The sequence below is a fragment of the Rousettus aegyptiacus genome, unplaced genomic scaffold (assembly GCF_014176215.1).
Source record: "Rousettus aegyptiacus isolate mRouAeg1 unplaced genomic scaffold, mRouAeg1.p scaffold_m13_p_7, whole genome shotgun sequence".
NCBI classification, from domain to species: domain Eukaryota; kingdom Metazoa; phylum Chordata; class Mammalia; order Chiroptera; family Pteropodidae; genus Rousettus; species Rousettus aegyptiacus.
This window is the reverse complement of record NW_023416310.1, coordinates 16,315,665-16,336,620: the sequence shown is the minus strand read 5'-3', so window position 1 is coordinate 16,336,620 and position 20,956 is coordinate 16,315,665. Positions and strand designations below refer to the sequence as shown.

Here is a 20,956-nt window from a genome sequence, read left to right as displayed (position 1 = left end):
GAGCTGCCAACAGGATGGGGTGTGATATTCCGGGTAGGGGAAGCCATTTGGGCTATATTGCCCTAGGTAGTGAAGAAAGGAAGAAATGCATTTTCTTCTAACCTTTGACAAAAGATTAAGAGCCATCAATCAGTAAGCAAACACTTATTAGTCACCTGCTTTGATAAGGCCTTCGGGTGAGCACTTAGGAAACACAATTTGGTAGTTGAAGTTTGTAGTATCAAGCTTCCTAATACCTGTCTCCTAATACCTCTCTCCTAATAAAACCCCTCTAGAACTTTGCTACTCAAAGCATGGTCAGTATCAGTGTTATCTGGGAGCTTGTTAGAAATACAGAACCTCCAGCCCCACTCTGGACCTACTGAATCCAAATCTGTGTTTTAACTAAGTCTCCCTGTCACTCACGTGCACATTCAAGTTTAAGCAGCACCAATGTAGACTGCAGGAGTCTGAGGAACAATCACTTACCAATCAGGGTATTCACAGGGGGCGACCTGAAGTTTCTGCCATGCCTCTAGTATTGTCACAACAGCCTCTTATATAGTCATTAAACATTGCCTAGTCACTTGGGAAATGATTAGAGATTCTTTCTAAGGGTCTGTTAAAGAGGACATTTTTGTAGACTATGTAAAATCGTGGCTGGTGCAGCTGGGAGGGATCTTACTGACTACCTATTTCTTGTTGATAGAGAAGGAAACCCGGAGCAAGGAAATGATCAATGTCTCATAGCTAGTAAGTAGGAGAGCTGAGGCTAGAACCCAGGTTTCTGAACTTATTGTCCGTTCCCCTCCACTTCATTGAGAAATGAAAACAGAGGCCGAAGGGTATGTCTGGATGAGTCACTTACAAATCAGTTGCGGCACAATGCACAGATTGGTCAGTGAAAAACGATTACGTCGAATTTACCACTGGTGATCCATTGCTTAGAGACAAATTCTCAAGTGGGGAAAAGGGAATCATAGGAACATGGCCATTTTGTACTGTAGTTAGTGTCATGACACAAGCCTGGGACAGCTTGGAGACTGACCAGGTTTAATCATCAAATAAATGACCTAGTTATACATTCTGAAGTTATTTGTCCCCTAGGAAATAAGTGTGTCAGAGAAAGTGCTACCTGTAACCTTGGCTCCAGGGACTGAAGGGTCTCCTTAAAGTCCCGTTTATGTGCTCCCCCAAGCCCTGTTCTTCAAGGGCCAACTAAAATGCTCCCTTTTCCACTTAATGAATGGGAATGGAATGGGCCAGAGCACTCTCCTCTACTGGCCTGTGAGAGCCTAAAGACAATGTACATCTGGTTTGTATTTCGATCCTCAAAGCATTTAGTACCTGGTAGGTCCTTAGCCCCTATTTGCTTGGTGGAACCTTTAGGGGAGCTACTTCATAATTCACATATTGACTCAGTTTCCACTACAAGAATGGCTGTAAGAACTTGGGAGAACCTCGGATCTTCTGGCAGCCATCACCAGAGATACAAACCTACCTGAACACCTCCAAAGTCTCTGATGCTGTTGTTTCTGCTTGCAGTTGGTATGGTACACACACTTGTCAGTAGCTGAGTCAAGGGACAAGCAGGCAGTATGCACAGAATCCTAAACTAGAAGAAAGTTTTAAGCAAATTGATTTGTCAGGCTTCTTGTGCCAGAATAAATCTTTATGAATGGAAAAAATAAATCACTTCAGTGGTTTTTATTTGTGATTTAGTTTTGGCTAAAATTCAGTCAATTGGTTACACACATCAAGAGAATTGACTCCCATCTCCTACTTAATCCATTAGCCCAAGGTTCTGCTTGCACACTGTGGTGTCCTGTCTTGTAGACAGAGCCTTAAATACACATTAATGACTCTTCAGGGATACAAACTGAGAGCATGTTATCTTCCCAAATTTGTTATTTGGTTTGCATTTCCGACTTCCTAGGTCCGTTGTTTCAGTATCAAATCATTTGATAGAACTGCCTACATCAGTTTTCCTTCACTTTCTTATAGCTTACTATGTTGTCCTTTCTGGTTCGTAGCTTATAATGATTCTCTTGTGTCTAGCATCTCCAGATCTGTCTTTTGTGGAAGTGATTATGTTTCCGAAAACTCTTAATTTTATCCCTCAGTTATAGAAAAAAGCCTTCCCTTTGAGGTATAGCCTCCTTGCCCTCACCTTGCATTTCAGCCCGGGTGCATTCAATCAGGAATGCTGACAAAGCCTAACAGCACTGCTCTGGCTGGGCTGTTTTCCTCCTAGAGATCTCAGTCAAGGGGCCCCGAAACACAGGTGTCAGGAGATTAGAGGTATCTCCTATGGTATCTAGCATAGCATACATGGGAAATTCTGCACAACGTGTGGCCTTATGCCTTGCCCCATTCATTTCTTTGTTCATTTAACAACCTCATTAATTGCTTTCTTTATGCCAGGCAGTGAGCACCTATCACAGTCTGGGTATGCCCATAGAGTTCATGTCGTCTCCAGAATTGACTTATTAGCATTTTACCTCTTTGTTTTATTTTTTTAAGAGTTGATCTAGTGCTGAGGTTGGCAAATTATGACTCACAGGGCAGCCAGCTGTTTTGTAAATAAAATGTTGTTGGAACACAGCCATGCTTATCTATTGGAGCTATTTTCTATAGCTGCTTTCATGCTACAAATGGCAAAGTCGAGCAGTTATGAGAGACTCTGAGACCCTTAAACCGAAAATATTTACTATATGGCCTGTAAAAGTCTCCCTATCATTGGTTATACAATCTTTTGCACATTTTAATTGGTTTATATGTCTTAATTATTGAGTCACAGGACTTCTTTATATCAGATGTATGATTTGCAAATATTTTCTCTCATTCTGTGGGTTATCTTTTCATTTTCCTGATGATATCCTTTAAAGCACAAAAGTTTTAAATTTTAATGAATTTCAATTGCTCTGTTTTTTCTTTTGTTGCTTGTACCTTTTATGTCAAATCTACTGATCTATTGCCAAATCTGAAATCATAAAGAATTCCTCCTGTTTACAAGAATTTAATAGTTTTAGCTCTTCTAGTCTTTGAGCATTTGGGGTTAACGTTTGTGAGGTAGCAGTCTAACTTCGTTCCTTTGCATTGGATTTCCAGTTGTCCCAGCAACATTTTTAAGAGGCCGTTCTTTCCCTCATTCAGTTGTCTTTGTGCCCTCAAAATCAATTAACCATTAAGTTAGTTGATTTCAATTCTATTCCCTTAATCTAGTGTTTTCCCTTGTGCTAGCATCACATTGTCTTGAATACTGTTGCATTGTACCAGGTTTGAAATCAGCAAGTATGAGTTCTCCTACTTTTTTCTTATCAAAGACTTTTATGAATATTCAGGGTACCTTGCAATTCCATAAGAATGTGATCAGCTTGTCAGTTTCACCAAAAAGTCACTTGGGATTCTGAAAGGTATTGCATTTAATCTGCAAATTGATTTGGGAACGATTGTCATCATAACAATACTAAGTCTTTCGATTAATGAACGTGGGATGTTTTATCCTTTATTTAGGTTGAGAAACTTCCCTTCTATTCCTAGTTTGTTGAGTGTTTTATCTTGAAAGGAAATTATATTTTGTCAAATGCTTTTCTGTGTCTATTGAGATGGTCCTGTGGTTTTGTTGTTTATTCTACTGATAAGGTGTATAACAAGAATTGATTTTGGATAGTAAGCCAATCTCACATAAATCCCACTTGGTCATAGCATATAAACCTCAGGGTAATACTGGCCTTGTATAATGAATTGAGACGTGTTCTCTTCCGTTTTTTGGAAGAGTTTGGGAAAATTGATAGTTCTTTAAATGTTTGGTAGAATTCAGCAGAATTCTCAGAGAAGCCATCTAGACCTGAGACTTTTTTGCATGTGTGTGGGTAGTTTTTTTGATTACTAATTTAATCTCTTGTTATATCTCTATTTAAATTTTTCTATTCTTTTTTAGTTAGTTTTGGTAGGAATTTATGTCTATCTAGGAATTTATCTATTTTATATAAGCCTGTTGTATAGGCATTTACTGCTATAAATTTCCCTCTAAGAACTGGTTTAGCTGCATCCTATAAGTTTTGGTATGATATTTCTTCATTTTAATTTATTTCAATTTTCCTTGTGATTTTTTCTTTGACCCACTGCCTATTTAGAAGTGTGTTGTTAGTTTCCACATATTTGTGAATTTACCAAATATTTTGCTACTCTTGATTAATAATTTTATTTTCTTGTGGTCAAAGAAAATAATTTGTGTGATTTCAGTTTGTTTAAATTTATTGAAGCTTGTTTTATAGCCTGGCATATAGTCTATCCCAGAGAATGTTTCATGTTCACTTGAGAAAAATTTGTATTCTGCTACTTTTGGGTCAAGTGTTCTAATTTTTCTATTAGGTCTATTTGGTTTATAGTGTTCTATTTATCTGGTTTCTTGTTGGTATTCTGCTTAGTTGCTGTCTATTATTGAAATAGGGTATCGAATTCTCTATCTATTATTGTTCATTTTCTGTCTCCTCAATTGTATCAGTTTTTGTTTCTTGAATTTTGGGATTCTGTTGTTGGATATGTATATGCTTTATAATTTTATATCTTCTCAGTAGATTGACCTTTTATTATTATAAAATATCCTCTTTATATATAGTAACATTTTTTGCTTTAATATCTATTTTTCTGATATTAGTATAGTCACTCCAGTTTTCTGGGTGTGGTTGTTGTTTGCATAATATATATTTTTTCAGCTTTTTACTTGAAGCCTGTTGTATTTTTTAAATTAAAATATGTCTCCTGTAGGCAGCATGTATATGGATGGATTTTTTTTTAACTCCAACTTGACAATATCTACCTTTTAATTTGATTATTTAATCCATTTATATTTAATGTTATAATCGATATATGTGGATTTATCTCTGTCATTTACTATTTTCCCCTATATGTCTCATGTCTTTTTTCTTCTTTTTATCCTGTAGTGCTTTCTTTTTTATTAAATGAACATTTTCTAGAGTAACATTAATTTTATCTGATGATTTTTCTTTATATTCTTTTCAGTTGTTTTCTTAGTAATTGCTATTGGGTTTACCATATACATCTTTAACTTATCAGAATCTACTTCAGAGTTATAGTAACTTAATTTCAATGATTTATAGAAATTTTACTCTTACATAGCTCTAGTCCTTCCCTTTTTTAAAATTGGTATATCTATATTACATCTATATATGTTACAAACTGAACAAATGCATCGTTATCTTTATTACTTTATATAATTTTATGTCCTTTAAAAAGCTGGGAGAAAAAAAGAACAAGTATATATTTATAGTGTTAGTTATATTAACCTTCTTATTTATCATTTCTCTTAATTCATTTCTGTGGATTAAAATTTCTTTCTGGTGTCATTTTGTTACTCCATTACAGCTTTACCACACCCCCACCCCCACATCTTTTGTCCTAGTATTATCGAAAACGTTACATCTCTATATTATAGGCCCAACAATAAAATTATGTACATGTTTTTATACAACTGATTTTTAAATTAATTAAGAGAAGGGAGGAAAAAGTATGCATTTACATTGTCTTTTATAATTACCTATTTACCTTTACTGTATTCTTTTTTTTTTTTTTTTTTTTTTTTTTTTTTTTTTTTTTTTTTTGTATGTGGAATTACTGTCTGGTGTTACTAGCTTTTAGGCTGAAGAATTTCCTTCAATATTTCTTGTAAGGCAAATATGCTAGCAACAAATTCTCTCCTTTTTCGTTTCTCTGGAAATGTTTTATATAACCTTTATTTCTGAAAGAGAGTTTGCTAGATATAAGGTTCTTGGTTGACTGGTTTTTTCTTTCTTCGGTACGTTAAGCATATCTTCCCATTGCCTTCTGGCCAGCATTGTTTCTGATGAGAAGACAGCTGTTAATCTTACTGGGATACTTTTGTGAGTAATGAGTCATTACTCTTGCTTCTTTTAGTTTTTTTTTCTTTGTCTTTTGCATTCGGCATTTTTACTATAATGACTCTGGGTGTGGGTGTTATGGGTTGAATTATGCTCCCCCCAAAAGATATGTTGAAGTCTTATTCCCAGTACCTGTGATGTGAATTTACTGGCTTTACTGAAGCCTCCCCCACTGTGTGAAGCATCTGATATCACTATTTCGAGGGTACGGGGTTGGTCATGCTAAAACAAATCCCACAATGACAGTGGTCTAAATAGGGCTCTTTTTGACTGTCTCTTTCCCTGATTTCTGTTAAGCTATTTGCCTCTTTTGGCATCACATCCAGCTCTTGGCTTCCACTAATTGTTAGCTGATGCTCTATTGTTTCTGGCAAAGATCTGAGGCATATGTTGCTCTAAGGATGGTCCAATTCAATTTGGGTCCCCTTTCAGTCTTTAAAGTTTTTTTTGAACTCAGATGGGTGCTTCTTAGATGGCTATTTCCCTTTATCTTTCTGGTAAAATTACTGGCCTACTATTTATAGTTTCTTCCTTTCACTAGTCTACCAGTCTCCTCTCAATTATTTACCATTAAAATCAACATTATTTTTGAGATCATCCATAGACTTGAATTTTTCCACACTGTTTCAAATAAAGTCAATTCCTTTGAGGAGAACATTGGAGATCTTTATCCTATGCCACCCGTCCCTAAGGCTAGGGGCAGGAAATAATGCCCATTTCTTTCAGAGTGACACCCTGCTTTTATAGGCAGGGTGCTGGGCAGGGCTATTAGCTTCTCTTCTTCCCAGCTTGTTTCTCCTAGCCTGAAACCTCCATCCTACAAGTGAGCTGTGGTGAGGACAGTCAGGGCCGCAGGACTCTCAGTGTGTCATACTTGAAGTAGAACCTCCACTCTGTGAGGCTGTGTGGAGCAAGAGAACCCTGACTTCTTGGCCACACTCACCTGGAACTTAGCCTCTGCCACACATAGCTGGGGAAGATGAGAAATGCTGGTGGCCTGCCCCTCCTGGGGTAATACCAGAAGCCTAGACTGGGATCTGCAGGAAGAGGGAATCCTGTCTGAACCTGCCTGGAATAGAGTTTCCACCATGAGGCTGAGCAAGGTAGGGAGGGGAATGGGGAGGACATCCAAATGTCACAGATTCTCACTGTTCTTATGGAGTTTTAGTAGATTTTCTTGAACAAATGTTTTTTGTTTGTTAGCTTTGTTTGTTATTGCTGTTGTTGTTGTTGTTTGCTGTACATCCTTAGGACAATTTACAGAGACTTTAAATGATTGGGTTTTTAAAAATAATTTCACCATTTATCCTTGTTTCACTGGGAGCAGGGCTTCAGATCTCATGTCATCATTCCAAAAGTGAAATTTCTCTGCAATTGTGTCTTTATTTTTCTCTCTCATACCAGATAATGAGCTCCTTTAGAATAAGGGAAGTGTTCAAATAATAATTGCTGTCTACATTTACTCTCTGCCAGGAGCTATGCTACTCTGTGAATATTATCTCTAATCCCCTTCGTAGCAAGTTACTTATTATCACCACTCCGTAGGTGAGGAAATGGAGACTTAAGAGGTTAAGTAACTTGCCTGAATTCTCACCATTGGTAAGTGTTGGAGCCAAGAACCTAAGCCAAGTCTCTCTCTAAAGTCGGTGGTCTTCCTACTTCGCCATGCTGCATTGTATCTCTAGCACCCAGCTTAGTGGTTGAGGTACCTGTGCTGGGTAAATAAATGAAAAATATAGAGAATGAGTAAATAATTGAACTCTTAGAAGAAGCCTAAGAATATCTATCAGCACATAGCTATTCTCAACTCCTTTCACATTTTGTTTTCAGGCTAATTGATATACCTTCACAGCAACCTTTCTGAATTTGTTCATTAGTTCCTTTGCCTTAATGGCAATCGTAATGTATAAGAACAATTTTAATCTTAAATTTATTAAATTAGATCAGTGAGTATTATATAGCCACAATGTTCAGGAAGTATAATACTAACCTCTCTGGAATTTGCAAAAGGTCTTCCCTTCAAGTTTATGTCAGTGACGGATCACAGTAGTGTTCTTTTGTACTATTTGATCTTTGCATAATTCATCAGTTTAGCTATTTTTAGGTCACAGTCTTTAAAGCATTATTGTGAAGAAATTTCAGGTCAGATATACTATTCACAGAATTATTATACCTGAGCCTATTTCTGACAATAACAGTGATCTATTGGATACCCTAAAAATTGAATCAGGAGCTTAATTCCAAAGATGAGCTTTATCTTTTCAGGTCCACTTTTTATTTCTCTCCTCCATTTTTGTTTTTTAGAATTAAATATTCATAACCCAAGAAACCACATGAATTTATTCTCCTTGTGAAAATTTCTGTGGATATGTGTGTGTTTGTGTGCCTGTATGTGTGTGTACGTGTGAGAGAGACAGGCAGACAGACAGACAGACAGACAGAAAGACATGAAAAAAGGGCTGAAAAGGTATTCCAAACTTAATATAGTGGGTATTTCTAGGGATGGAAATGGAAAGGGGAAGAAGGAAGCCTACTTTTAAAGAGAACACCAGGTTTATCTGTAATGTTTTAATATTTTACAAGGAGAACGTATCCTCCTCCTCTTTCGTTCTCTTTCCTCACTGTGATTCTTAGTGCAGATATGTGAGTGAGTGCATATTCACACATATGCATGAGGCGAATTCAGCCAGAACCTCCTAGTGGGCCCCCAATGTCCTAAGGAATCACTCACTTCTTCTTAATTGTTATGTCCTGAGTAGGAAAGATGGGGTATCATTATTCTTGTCTGTGCCTTTTTATCTACAATGTATATTTCTGTTAGCTTGGTCTGTCACAGTTTATGGCAGTTTTATTGCTTAGATTATTTGCCAGTAAACACTAGCTTGATCTTGAAGAAACAGAGAGGATTGAAGAGGTACTTCTAAAGACATATTCTGCTACCAGTAGCAAGCTGCTTCCTTGCTTGGGGATTCAAGCTTTGGCAGCTGTGGGAAGGGAAGGTGGAGGATGGCACAGTCCAGGCATGCATTTCTACCGTCTCCCCAATTGACATTAATTGCTCCTATGTAGTTAATCACAAAAGGATGCAGACTATTGGCTAGGTCAATGCAATGTGATGCCAAGAGCAAGAAAGGTTTTACTCTTAATACAATTCCTAGTTACATCTCTAACTGAAGGCCCATAGGCAAGTCACAGTCTCTTTCAGGTTAGTTTTGTCTTCTCCTTCCTTTCTGTTCTCTTCCTTCCCCTCCTCCTATTCCTTTTCCTCCTCCTCCTAGAATTAAATGAAATGACATATGAAAGGAGCTAGTTCCACAAGTTCTAGGGCCCATAGAGATATTCTGTGATTGACTGCTAGTTTTCTTTCCCTGTGTTAAGACATAAAAAGAAATTTTTCTTCTTCTGACATTAACATGCCATCTGTTTCTCCTTCTAAAGATATGGGAGGGTCTTCATCCATGCCCACCTCCCATGATGTTGCTGTCACTTGTAGGTAAGACCCTTGGACCAAACAGAGAGTTGATAAAGGAAAAAATCGTGAAGTATCAGATGCTGTTCTGACTTTGGAGATGTTGCATACCCAGGCATACTTCTGAAGCAGCTCCTGAAGAAGCTTTTAGGGGGAAGGGTTTCCAGTATCTGAGGGAGGAATAAGACGTGGACTCTTGGAGGAACGATAACCCCAGGCCATGCCAACTGCTTCCATCCTTTAGACTGGGGACTCTCATGAAGAAACAGCAGCTGTCAGAAGATGTCATTGGCATTTCTTATTTCCATGTGATAAATTTGATGTAAAGAATCTCTAACAGGTCTCAAAAAGAAAAAAAACTAAATAAAAACTTGCGAGCGGCATATTGCCTTCACTGAGCATTTCCACAGAGAGCGAGCATTAGAGAAGCTGGAGAGGGGGAGTGAGTGTCGCATTTGACTAGCACCTCAGGAAACACCCAAACCTACTAATGTCTAGGTGGCGCACATTGTTTGTGGTGAAGCCTGGGACTGGAGAGTCCTCCTAAAGGATCAAGGACCAGGTTTTCCCTGAGAGAGTAGATCCCCACCAATCTGGGGCCTGCAGTCAGTCATTCTCAAGGCTGTCCTTGTGCCAAAGGTACTGTGTTTTCTATTAGTGAGAAAGTCAGGGGACCCTAGTAACCTTCCTGGATCTCATCCAGTTTTGCCTGGGTACTAAGGTCTTCTGAAAAGGACTTGGCTATCATTAAAGTCAGCCTTTTGCTTCTGTGAACCTAGCGTAGAGCAACTGAGGCCTGGCACTTTGGATTCTCGTGCCTGACTCAGATGCTCTGGCTGTCTGAGACATAGGAGGCAGCCGGGCTGGGCATGAAACAGTGAATGAGGAGTCAGGACCCACATTTCTAATCTGGTTCCCCTCTCTGATGGGACCCGAGAGCCCAGTCACCCACTCACAGACTGTTCAAGTGGGGAGGCACCTTAGAAATAATATCCACCACCTTCACTTTTAAAGCAAACAAGCCTAGAGAGATCAAATGGCTTTCCAAATGCCTCCGCTCCCAGTACATCCCTCAGGCGTCCCATTTATCTTAATGTTCTCAGCTCCCATCACGCATCCTGGTACACGGTGGGGGCTCAGCAGAGGTTGAGCGAATGAGTACACATTGTGCTGATGACTCAGTGGAAGAGCTGAAATTAGCACACAATACTCCTTCCTACCTCTATCACTCGTCAAGGCAACACTCAGCACTATTTAATCAGCACATTCAAGCAGTCACTTGAAGCCAAAAAGAGACTTAGAAAGGGCGGTCTTTTGCCTGTACTCAGTCTGGACAGCTTTTCTTCTCAGTGCTCTGTTGACCTCTGGATTGAGGGGGTGCAGTTCGCAGCACCAGCAGAGGATATTCATTGACTTAGGGAATGGATTTGAGCCAATATCCCTTTTGGATGCCAGGACAAAGGGAACCAACAGTGCTGGTCCGCGAGAGCCGCCCTGGGCTGAACATGGACTGACAGTGTGGAGTCAAGAGGTGTCCCGAGCCGCCAGCAGCCCCCTTAGCCATTGCTTTCCCGACAGGCTCTGTGATGGAGGAGGGCGGGCGCGCAGCCTCCAGATCGCTGCTGCTGCTTCTGCTGCAGTTCTGGGCGTGTAATTGTAAAGCAGAGGCGGCAAGTTTGTCGTGTAAAAGGAAGGTCCGCATTCCATTTCCCCAGACTTTTTTAATAGCAGGCTGCGGGGCTAGCAGTCTCCTCTCTGTGGTTATTATCTGTTTCTTTTGCAAAGCAAGACATTCCTGTGAAGGGCGCTGAGACCGTAAGGCAGGTCATAAAGGGTGACAAAGCAGAAAGAGAGTCGCCTGCAGTCCCCTCTGCTGACTATTCACTCCGCCTGGTTATTCATCCGCACAGAGTCGCAGGCCTCACTCTTAAATGGCTTCATTCACGATGATTGACTTCGGAAATGTGCCTGTGCCTTTGCAGAATGTTAAGCAGGAAAGGATCTTTCCCTCCTTTGGACCAGCCCTTGGCAGGAATGCTCGTCAAAGGAGAATAACCACTGAAAAAATATGGTAATGAACCTGGGAGCAGTAGCATTAGGGTGAAAATGATGCCTCTCCACGCTCAGCCATTTTCCTGACCAATTCTAAGCAGCATCTAAAACCTTTAAACACCAGTAAAAGTTTGTTTTATTAACATACCATCACTGACATCTCCTGACTACCCTCGGTCCCACATTAAAGAGGTCGAGGAAGATCTGAACTCAAACATTGCTCTTTAGAAATACAGTGACAGGTGTCTTGACAAAATGCCTTAGAGACCCTGCCATTGTAGCCCACCTTCCCAAGCAGACAATAACCACTATAGTCCAAGCTTTACCCCCCTAAAGCTGGACCCTTGCCTTAGTTTCCCATTTTACTTACGTAACTTCGATCATAACCTTTATAAGCTCCCTACTGACTCTCAAACAAAAACCAAACTCTTTCATAGAGCAGGCAAGGTCTTTTGCTTTGTATTATACTAATCTTCTACACTCTCCATGCCAGCCTCGCAGGTTCACTCCTTGTTTTTAACCAACCTTTACACCTTCACCCTCTGCAACCTTTATTATCTTTCCGCCACCTGGAAGGCCATCACCTCCCATCTCTGCCCATCGTGCCCTAGGGTCAAGAAATCTTTATGGATAACTGCTGTTACTGAAATCCTTGTATTATAACATATGAGTAAATATCTTGTCTCCCCATTAGAATATAAGGTTATTGAGAGCAGACACCAGGTATTTTTTTTGTATTTGTACCCTATTCCCTCAACATAAGTAGCCCACTGCTTTGCATGTCACATACACTTAATAAATAATTTTTAAATGATGAATGAATATATAAATGAATGAATGACCAACAAATTAATTAGTTAATTAGTTCATTGAGTTAATACTCTACGAACCTTTTTTAATCTCTAATCTCTATTTTCCTGTATCACCCAAAGCAAAGAAACTTACCTCTTAGTAATGTGATTTGAAAAGCAAGGTTATAAAATATCTGTTACTGATTATGCTTTTTCTCTGAAATCCTTGCTTGTAAAAATACTTAAAGAGAGTATTTTGCAAAAAAATAGTTGGAACTAAGAGTTGAGTTTTCTTGTCTTGGGAATCCTCAAGGAGTGCTGTGGTGTAGAGATTAGAAAACATCAGAAATTAGACCAGCCAGAGGACACAGAGGTTGACTGCTTCCTGTTCTGGGTGAATATTTTTTAATTGCAGAGTTAGTCAACCCTCAAAGGTCATAAACTGGGAAATCTAGCTTAAGGACAGATTGCTCAAATTAAGGACTAAATGAATCTAGCCAGTAGAAGCAAACCACTTCTCATGGGTTGAGAGTATAGGGTAAGAGAAGGAAACCAGGAAGCATGAACTTAGAGGGGTGCTGTGCTCCAAGGATGTGAAGCTTAAAGGTCTCTTTTGTGTATTTTCACAAATAGAATTATAACCATACTTTTGAAAAATAAAAACATAAACATGTCCTGAAGCGTACAGTCCACCTCTAGGGTTAGCGTACTCTTGCCTTAAGCATGTTGGGCTATATTCCAGGACATGGGACCATCATACATAGCAGCTATAGGAACAAAACACAGCAGTTCTAGCCCTCATGTGCTTGAAGCACAGAGGGTGGGGCCGCCTTGGGGAAGAGTCTCTCTTCCTGGTGTCATATCTGAGTGTTTATTTGGGTTGGAAATTGTCTAGTTGGTGATCACGGAATGTAGGCTAGAGGATGTTTAATCAGAAGATATAGACTTGCCTTGGAATGAACATCCTCCATCATTAGCTATGTGATCTTGGACAGGTCATCTCCTTTCCATCAGTCTTCTTATCTGGTGAACTAAGGGATTCGAACAGAGAGTCTTAAGATCTCCTTTGAAACCTAGGGTTCTCTCTTATGGATGAAATCCTATGAGTCTATGAATCTTTGTCCTTTGCAGCACCTACGGGACTATCACTTTGCACTATGAGTTTGCCTCTTGAGATATCTCAAGAACTGGTTCAGGAATTTTGAAGCAAGGAAAGAGAAACTGTTTCAAACGTTAATTAACAAAGCAAAGAAAGGATGATAATATTGATTGACCTGCTAGAATGTTTAAAATGTACCAAACGTCTATAAGACAGGAGTAATTCTTGTCTTGTGGGCAAATATTTATTGACTACATAGTACAAGGCAGGTATTGAGCCAGTTACCAGAGGTGCAACGTGGAGTTTATAGTCTAATCCCATATGACAGATAGAAATGCTGACGTTTAAAAAAGTTAAGTAATTGCCGCCAGGTTGTGTGGCTATTGGTGGGTGATACCAAAATTTGAACCCCCGTCCCTCTGACCTCTGTAGTACATCATATTGCATCCTGGGAACTGAGGCAAAAGGACCAAAGGGGCAATGTCTGGAGCCTGAGCCTGGATCTGACATCTTGATATTCTTCCTAATGGAGCCACTGAAGTGAGCTCTCTGTGCTTCCTGACACTACCCCCAAAGTCTGATAATCTCTGGAGGTCCCTCATGCAGCTACTGGAGGGTGGCACTTAATAATTTTTGTTGAATTTTTGCTGCATAATTTCTGTAGATCTTGCTAATACCTTGGAAAATTGCTTCTGGAAAACTCAAAGCTAAACCTCTGAAGCCTGACCCTTCGTGCCACATTTGATATTTCTAGAAGCTAACAGAGAACTGAGTCTTATTCCAAATCACAAATCAAGTACTTGAAGAAATAGCTGAAAGATTGCTCTCCTGCAAATCAGAGTTTCATTCCCTAATTTCATTCCCCCTTCCCCGGGCTTTTTGTTGGATTGGCATATAGGCGTCGAGGCACCTGGCAGAGATTGTCAGGCGGGACAGCAGAGCTGGTCGTACCGTCCCACCCTCCCACTTCTCCTAACCTGCAGTCCTCAGGCCCGGATCTTCAGCACAGTGGTTGCGACTGGGGAGTCTGTTCAGTCCGAACCTATCGGATTGAAGCAGTGCTGCACCACCCTAAGAAAACTCCTTGCCCACTGTCTCCTCCAGGGACACAAGGTAGAGATCTAAAGGATCAAATGGATCAGGATGGGGGCCAACGGAAGACTAATGACCTGAGTTTAGACTCCCGTCTTATGCTAAAAGGATAAAAAGAGTTCTTAAGGACAGCATGCCAGGGTAGGTGACCAAACAGAGCTTCAGCAGAAGAAACTAGATTCGGGATAAAGCACTTGCTTTGGGGCCGTTGTGGAAAGATAATCGCTTTGAATACCCGCTCAGCACACTAACCGTGTGCCATGTCTTCCTCAATTGAATGGAGATAATAACAATTGCCTTTGAAGGTTGTGAAGGTAATTGTTCACATGGAACAAAAGTCGAGTTTACAATAAAAGGTACATGCTATTATTTTTGTTTTATTTGTATTATCCCTCATGAATCAGGCAAGATTTCAGACCTAGCATGTCAGTACCATGGCATTCTGGGTAGTCATTTGTCAGTGAGAGAAAGAGAAACTTAACTGTGAACAGAAACATGTAATTTTGTTTTATGTCTATGTATATATGTGTGTGTACACACACATGTGAGTGTGCACATATCCTGTGTGTACATACATGTGTGTGCATGCCCCTGGGCTTGGAGCCACACCTCCATGTGACATTCCTTGAAGTGACTGCGGGTTTTGATAACCTCCTTTCCCATTCAGCCTTGAATGTGGCACTTTGAGAATCTCAATTATAGACTCTTGTCTCAAAACTGCCTGGAAAGCATAAAGACAAGCTTCACAAACATTGTCTCATTAGTTCAGTAAAACCTTACTAATTTACCCTAATTGTGGGGAAGGATCGTTTCCATGCAGGAAATGTCTGAAAGGGGCCTGCTTTAATAAATAGACAGGACTTATTTGTAATTAGTGGTGCCACTTGCACACAAACAATCAATGTGCTCAAGTCCTTAAAAACAGTTTGTTCTCGTAAAGTGGGTTGCACATTCTCACTGTCATCTTGAAGCTGCTAATGCAAGAAGTGACCTGGGAGCAAGGGTCCTTTATTTTCCTTCTTATATCCGAGTAAACAGCAATCTAACAGATGGCCAAGGGGATTGAACGAGGGCAGGGGAGAGGGAGACAACGGCAGAGCTGAGAAGTTTGGCAAGAGTCAAGACTCAAAAGATCTAAATTCCAATCCCAGCTCAGTCCCCAGACTGTCGAATTGCTTTATCTTTCTGGATTTCAATTTCTCATCCCTCATGTGAAACTGTTTAGCTAAATGGTGCCTCAGCGCTTTTAAATCATAGCATTTCAGAGCTGTAAGAGAGCCTAGAGAGCATCTGATCCAACTCCTTGGTTTATATGTGAGAATAGTAAGGGGTTCTTCCCAGACTATGTTGTCTATATATGAGTAAGATAAAGGCTCAGGCAAGAGGTGGCACTGGAATTTTACCCAAGTCACGATTCAAACAGAGAACAGATGAGCAGCTAACAGGACACATGGAGAATGAGCAAACAGAGAAGCTATAAATGGGAAACAAGGTAGAGAAGTAGTCAAGAGGGCAGGAGAATCCAGAGCTTGAGGAGAAAACTAGGTCTGGGGTCACCAATGGAGCAGGCAGGCAGGTGGGAAGCCCTCTAGCAAGCAAGGACCCAGATAAGAGTTTTGGCATAGAAAAGCAAAACTTACCAAAATATTGGGCCAAAGCCTCAGGACATCAAAGAAGAAGAGGAGGCTTGATTTGCCCTGCTAATGGTGGCAATTTTAAGGCTGGAATTCCAAAGGCATCTTTTCTGATTGAAGGGGATCAAGGAAGCCCTAGGCTTGTGAATTGTTTCCTAACCTCTAGAGACATGTGGAATAATAGATGGAAGGACTGGCTGATTGATTGGAAGGCGCTCCATGTGGTAGAGGGCATCCACGTAGAAATGGCTCAAAGAAGCAGGAAATGCAGTGCTGATGGTCCAGATGAGCCATCGGGTCAGAGCAGAAGCTGAAGGTCTGAAAGCCATCCCAACAAAAAGCAGCACTGAACCTCAGAATGAACAAGCTCTCCGTAGAGAGAGAAAGAGAAAGGCCAAAGATGATCTTAGACCTTTCTGTTGTACACTCCCATTCTAGATGGGCAAATAAATTAAAAGGTGACCTATCCTCCTACCTTACTAGAGACCGATAGTGAAGTATATATCGAAGACAGGGAGAAGAAAGGGCAGGTGGGATTGTGGAGCACGCAGGAATAAACAGGGGCTTTCCACCCTGATTGCATATTATCAAATCCACCTGTCTGTGCCTCTCCTTTACTTGCATTATTTTTCACTGATAAGATGGCATCTCCATTGTCTCCACAATGTAATCAACAACGAAACAAGTCGCAAGTTTTCTTTTCCTTCAGAGAGTGTGGGTTGAGAAGTGGAAGCCACTGAAATAAATCAGCCTCTCCACGTGAATGTTTGTTTCCTTCTTCCTGGGCAATTCCACTCCAAAGGAAATATCAGCAAGTTCCGCATTTTTCTTGATTCAGATTTCTAACTGATCATTCTCATGGTCAGAACTGGTTACTTTGAGACAGTCGGCTAGGGTGGCAATCTCAGAAAGGTCTGTTTCCCTCTCTTCTCAGGCGAAAACTCATAGAACTAAAAATTACCTCATCTACCCATCCTCTGTTTTCTTTTTTCTTTTTAAATATGAAGAACCATTCCAGCGGAGACAAAATGGCTTGCTCATCAAGGTCATTAGTACATATAATGCATTAGATACTATTTTGCAAATCAGAGTATTGTATGAGCTCCTTTTATAAAATAAAAATAAAGATATTTTATGAGTCCCTCCAGGGAACCCCATACTCCAGGTTAAGAGTCCAAAGATTAGTTTAAAGTGACTGGCATCAGGGACTTGTCTCCTGACAGGCTTGGCTTAGATGTGTTCCGCACGCCTGTCCCACCGGCACACATCCTGAGCTCCAGTTGCCCTTCCTGGCCCATTCCCATCACAAAGCTCCCTGGCAGGTTCTGTAAAAAGGTTTTTCTTTAATACTTTTGCTTCCAGGAATCTTCCCAGACCCCGCTCTGTAGTCTGCTCACTCTTTCTCCTTTGACAATGGTGATATGTCTTTTTCTGGGTCTCTGTGGCTTTTTGGTTTCCAAGGCCACCCCACAAGGAATGGGCCTTTTTTTGGCTCACTTCCTTTCTCAGATCCACACTCATCCAGAAGGTAAGGATGACAAAGATGGAGGAGTTTGCCAGGTGGTGTGATGGTTGGGCCACCATGACATGGCACATATAGAAATCTCAACAGCACAGTAGGAAGAAGGCACAGTCCTGAGAGGTCTGAATGGAATGTGGAGTAGAAAAAGAGGAGGTGTCAATAAGGGGTACGCGAACTTGATCCATAGCCTGTGGGTGCTCAAGGGACCTAGGAAGTCCTAGACCTATCCACTTAGTTTACAAACAAAGAAGAAACCAAGTCCCAGAAGCCCAAAGGGGCTCGCTTGGGTCCATCGGGATTAGGAGGCAGTACCAGTAGTGATCAACAGCAGGGGTTTCGGAGTCAGGTGGACCTGGGTCCTCATTTAAAACTCCGTATCTGTTATTACTTGTGTGATATTGAGCAAATGACCCAAATTTCCTCAATTTCTGTTTCCTCATCATGATAGGCATACCTCATACAACTGTGGTGAAGTTGAATGAAATAATGAAGTACTTAATATGATATCCAGCACATAATAAGAATTCAATAAATGTTAACTATGATTAGAAAAAATATAGAATAGAAATCCAGGTCTCCTGAATCCCTCATCTCGGAAGATACCCAGGCCTTCTCTTAATTGCATCCCAGGGAACAGTGGGGGTGGACTTGTCCCAAGGTCATCCTCATCAGTGATAGGGATGAAGAAATGTCATTCTGGGCCTCACTGGCTCTGTAATTATTCAAATGCTTTGCTTATGATACAATCACAGCTCTTAGCTCTGATTATTGGCATCATCAACATCATCTATTAATGGATATTGAGCTCCTCTGGGTACAGGGCATTGTATAAGATGCTAAACAATGCCAAATACAGAATCAGAAAATGAAAGACAGAAAAGAGCAGAAAGTGGACCAAACCAGGCATCATTCTGTGTAGAACGATATAAAACAGCCCGATTCTTTCATGTGAGCTAACCTTAAAGGGCCAGGGCCCCCTAAATTCCAGACAGACATTAATTTTTCAGGGTCTTCTTTATTATTCCTTTCTTCATTATTTTCAGCTGCCTACATTTAAGTGAAAGTATTTAAACTTCTGTTAGTCGTCCTTTTATTCCTTTTGTTAAATAAAACTTTCTCTTTGTCATCTATCAGCGTCTTCTGGTGTGGCTGTCAGCAGGGGGAGAACTAGCAGTAAGAAATCTAACACAACAAAATAAATAAGTAAAGGAGGACTTGCCTCCAAGTGGGCCAGACCGCGCTGTGTTTGCACAGTGGCTCCTTGCTGCCTGGAGTTTCTACTTGATGGTCCTCAGGAGCTCAGCGCAACGTGAGGAGACACGCTTTACTGAAAATGCCGGTCACCCTGGCACGAAGCTCACTCAACCCGCTACAGAGCTCCAAACATCTGTTCTGCCTCCTTTTGTGCATGTGCTTTTAAGCTGATGGTGGGAGACAGCCTGCCAGAAACGTCTGAGTTTTCACCAAAGACATATTGTAGGTTAGAAGGCAGACGGCTGCTTTTGTATTGAAAACCTGTTCATCAGAGTTTGGGAAAAGAACAGATATGAAAGGTTCAAATGAACCCTTCAGGGTTTCTCCATCTAACCAGGCCTTAAGCTCTGCCTCTCATTAATCTTTAATGAACAACAAAGAAAATGTGTCGCTGGCTAATTATTGTGTAGGTTGGCAGATGCTGAAGGAGAAAAAGTCTCCAGAGTCACATCATTTGAAGTGACACTGTCAAAAAGAAAGTCTTATTTTGAAATGGACTCCCTGGCCTGTAACATTATCTATTTCTTGTTAAACTTGAATTACCATTGTCTCCGTCTGGGGGATTCGAACTTTAAAAGTCTGAAACGATCAGGTGATGGAATCCCAAATTTGTCCCCCCACAAAAAAATTCTGATCTCAGCTCACTGGAGCTGGCTAAAAGGACTTACATGTGCTTTTCCTCATATCATGATGCCTCCCTGGAATGTCTTTCCCCTGCCTCCGCCTCCTTCGAATTTCCCTTTTCCCAATGGTAGTCATGTGTCACATAACGTTGTCACGGTCAGTGACGGATTACATATACAGCAGTGGACCCATAAGATTATAATGAAACAGAATTTTCTGTATAAAAGGGAAGGATGTGTGGTGCAGAAGAATTTTGTTTTCTCTGATGGGTCCAAAACAATAGATTTTGTTTACATGCGGGGCTTAGCAATAGATTCCGTTTCCCTCACGGTATCTCGATTTTGAGTTCACACATTACATCCCAGTCAGTCAACCACTGACCTGTCTCAGCACACAGGCGCTGTTTCCCCAGTGCTATGCATTTAGAGGGTGCTGGAGCCTCCCAGATCTGGCCTGATGGTCTTCAGATGACAGTCCTGTACATTCTTTGTTGGGGACCTAAGATCCTGTACAAGGACACAGGTCCACAGGAGCTGCCTTAACAAGGGTTAAGTTTCCCTGCCACTTTAGTGAAAGCTGCCTGTGGTAGTGCAGAGCCAGCCTGTCCCTGTACTTTATAAATATTTTCAGGTCATAATAAATAAATATAGAGCATAGGTAAGTTTTATTTCCTCCATCATTTAAATGCCAGAGAGAGCCCTTTTGCCAGGTAGAGTCGGTGGAACCAAAAAAATCTCTGAAGTCCAAATATTGAGTCTTCAGTTCTCCGCCCTCGCCATATTAAATGACGTGTGTGTGTGTGTGTGTGTGTGTGTGTGTGTGTGTGTGAATACCACAGAGTTCCTTAACCCAATCACTGCTCCAACATGCAATAGCCAAAACCACATTGTCATGACAATCCCCTCGGTTCCTTTATCTCTCTGTCTTGATTTCTTATTCCTCCCGATGCTCAGGCCGACTTTCACTGCCTCCTGACGGTCACTACTGTGTGATCTACACCTTACTCACCCAGTTTCCCCTCAGTATTTCTAATCAGTTCTGTCTACGGCCATGCCACCCTGAACAAGCCCGATCCTGTCTGATCTCAGAAGCTAGGCAGGGTCGGGCCTGGTTAGTACTCGGATGGGAGACCACCTAGGAAGACCTGGCGCTGTAGGCATAAAAAATAAGGGATTGTAATCTGACAAGGTCCTTGCAATTTTTGAGGTCAACCAAGGGTTGCCTTGCCTAAAAATATATATATATTTCTAATCGATCCAGCCCACATCCCTGTTCATGGAACAGAATTGACAGCTTTGATGTTCTGTTTCTGACCTTGTCAGAAGGAAGCAGGGAGAGGGCTCGTGGGACATTGTTTATAAAGACTACAGCAGTGTACAGTACTGTCCTAGGCCTTAGCATGTACTCACCACTCACTCATCACCTCGCTCAGAGCAACTTCTAGGCCTGCAAGTTCCATTCACGATAAGTACCCTATACAGGTATACCATTTTTTATCTTTTATACTGTGTTTTTA

General features: G+C 40.9%; 1 protein-coding gene and 1 pseudogene across 1 annotated transcript in view; both read left to right on the top strand.

Annotated features, from left to right (window-relative positions):
* Positions 1 to 20,956, top strand: part of ALK (ALK receptor tyrosine kinase) — a 598,490-nt gene that overhangs the window by 409,477 nt on the left and 168,057 nt on the right. The window lies entirely within an intron of this gene.
* LOC118605902 lies at positions 20,481 to 20,599 on the top strand (annotated as a pseudogene).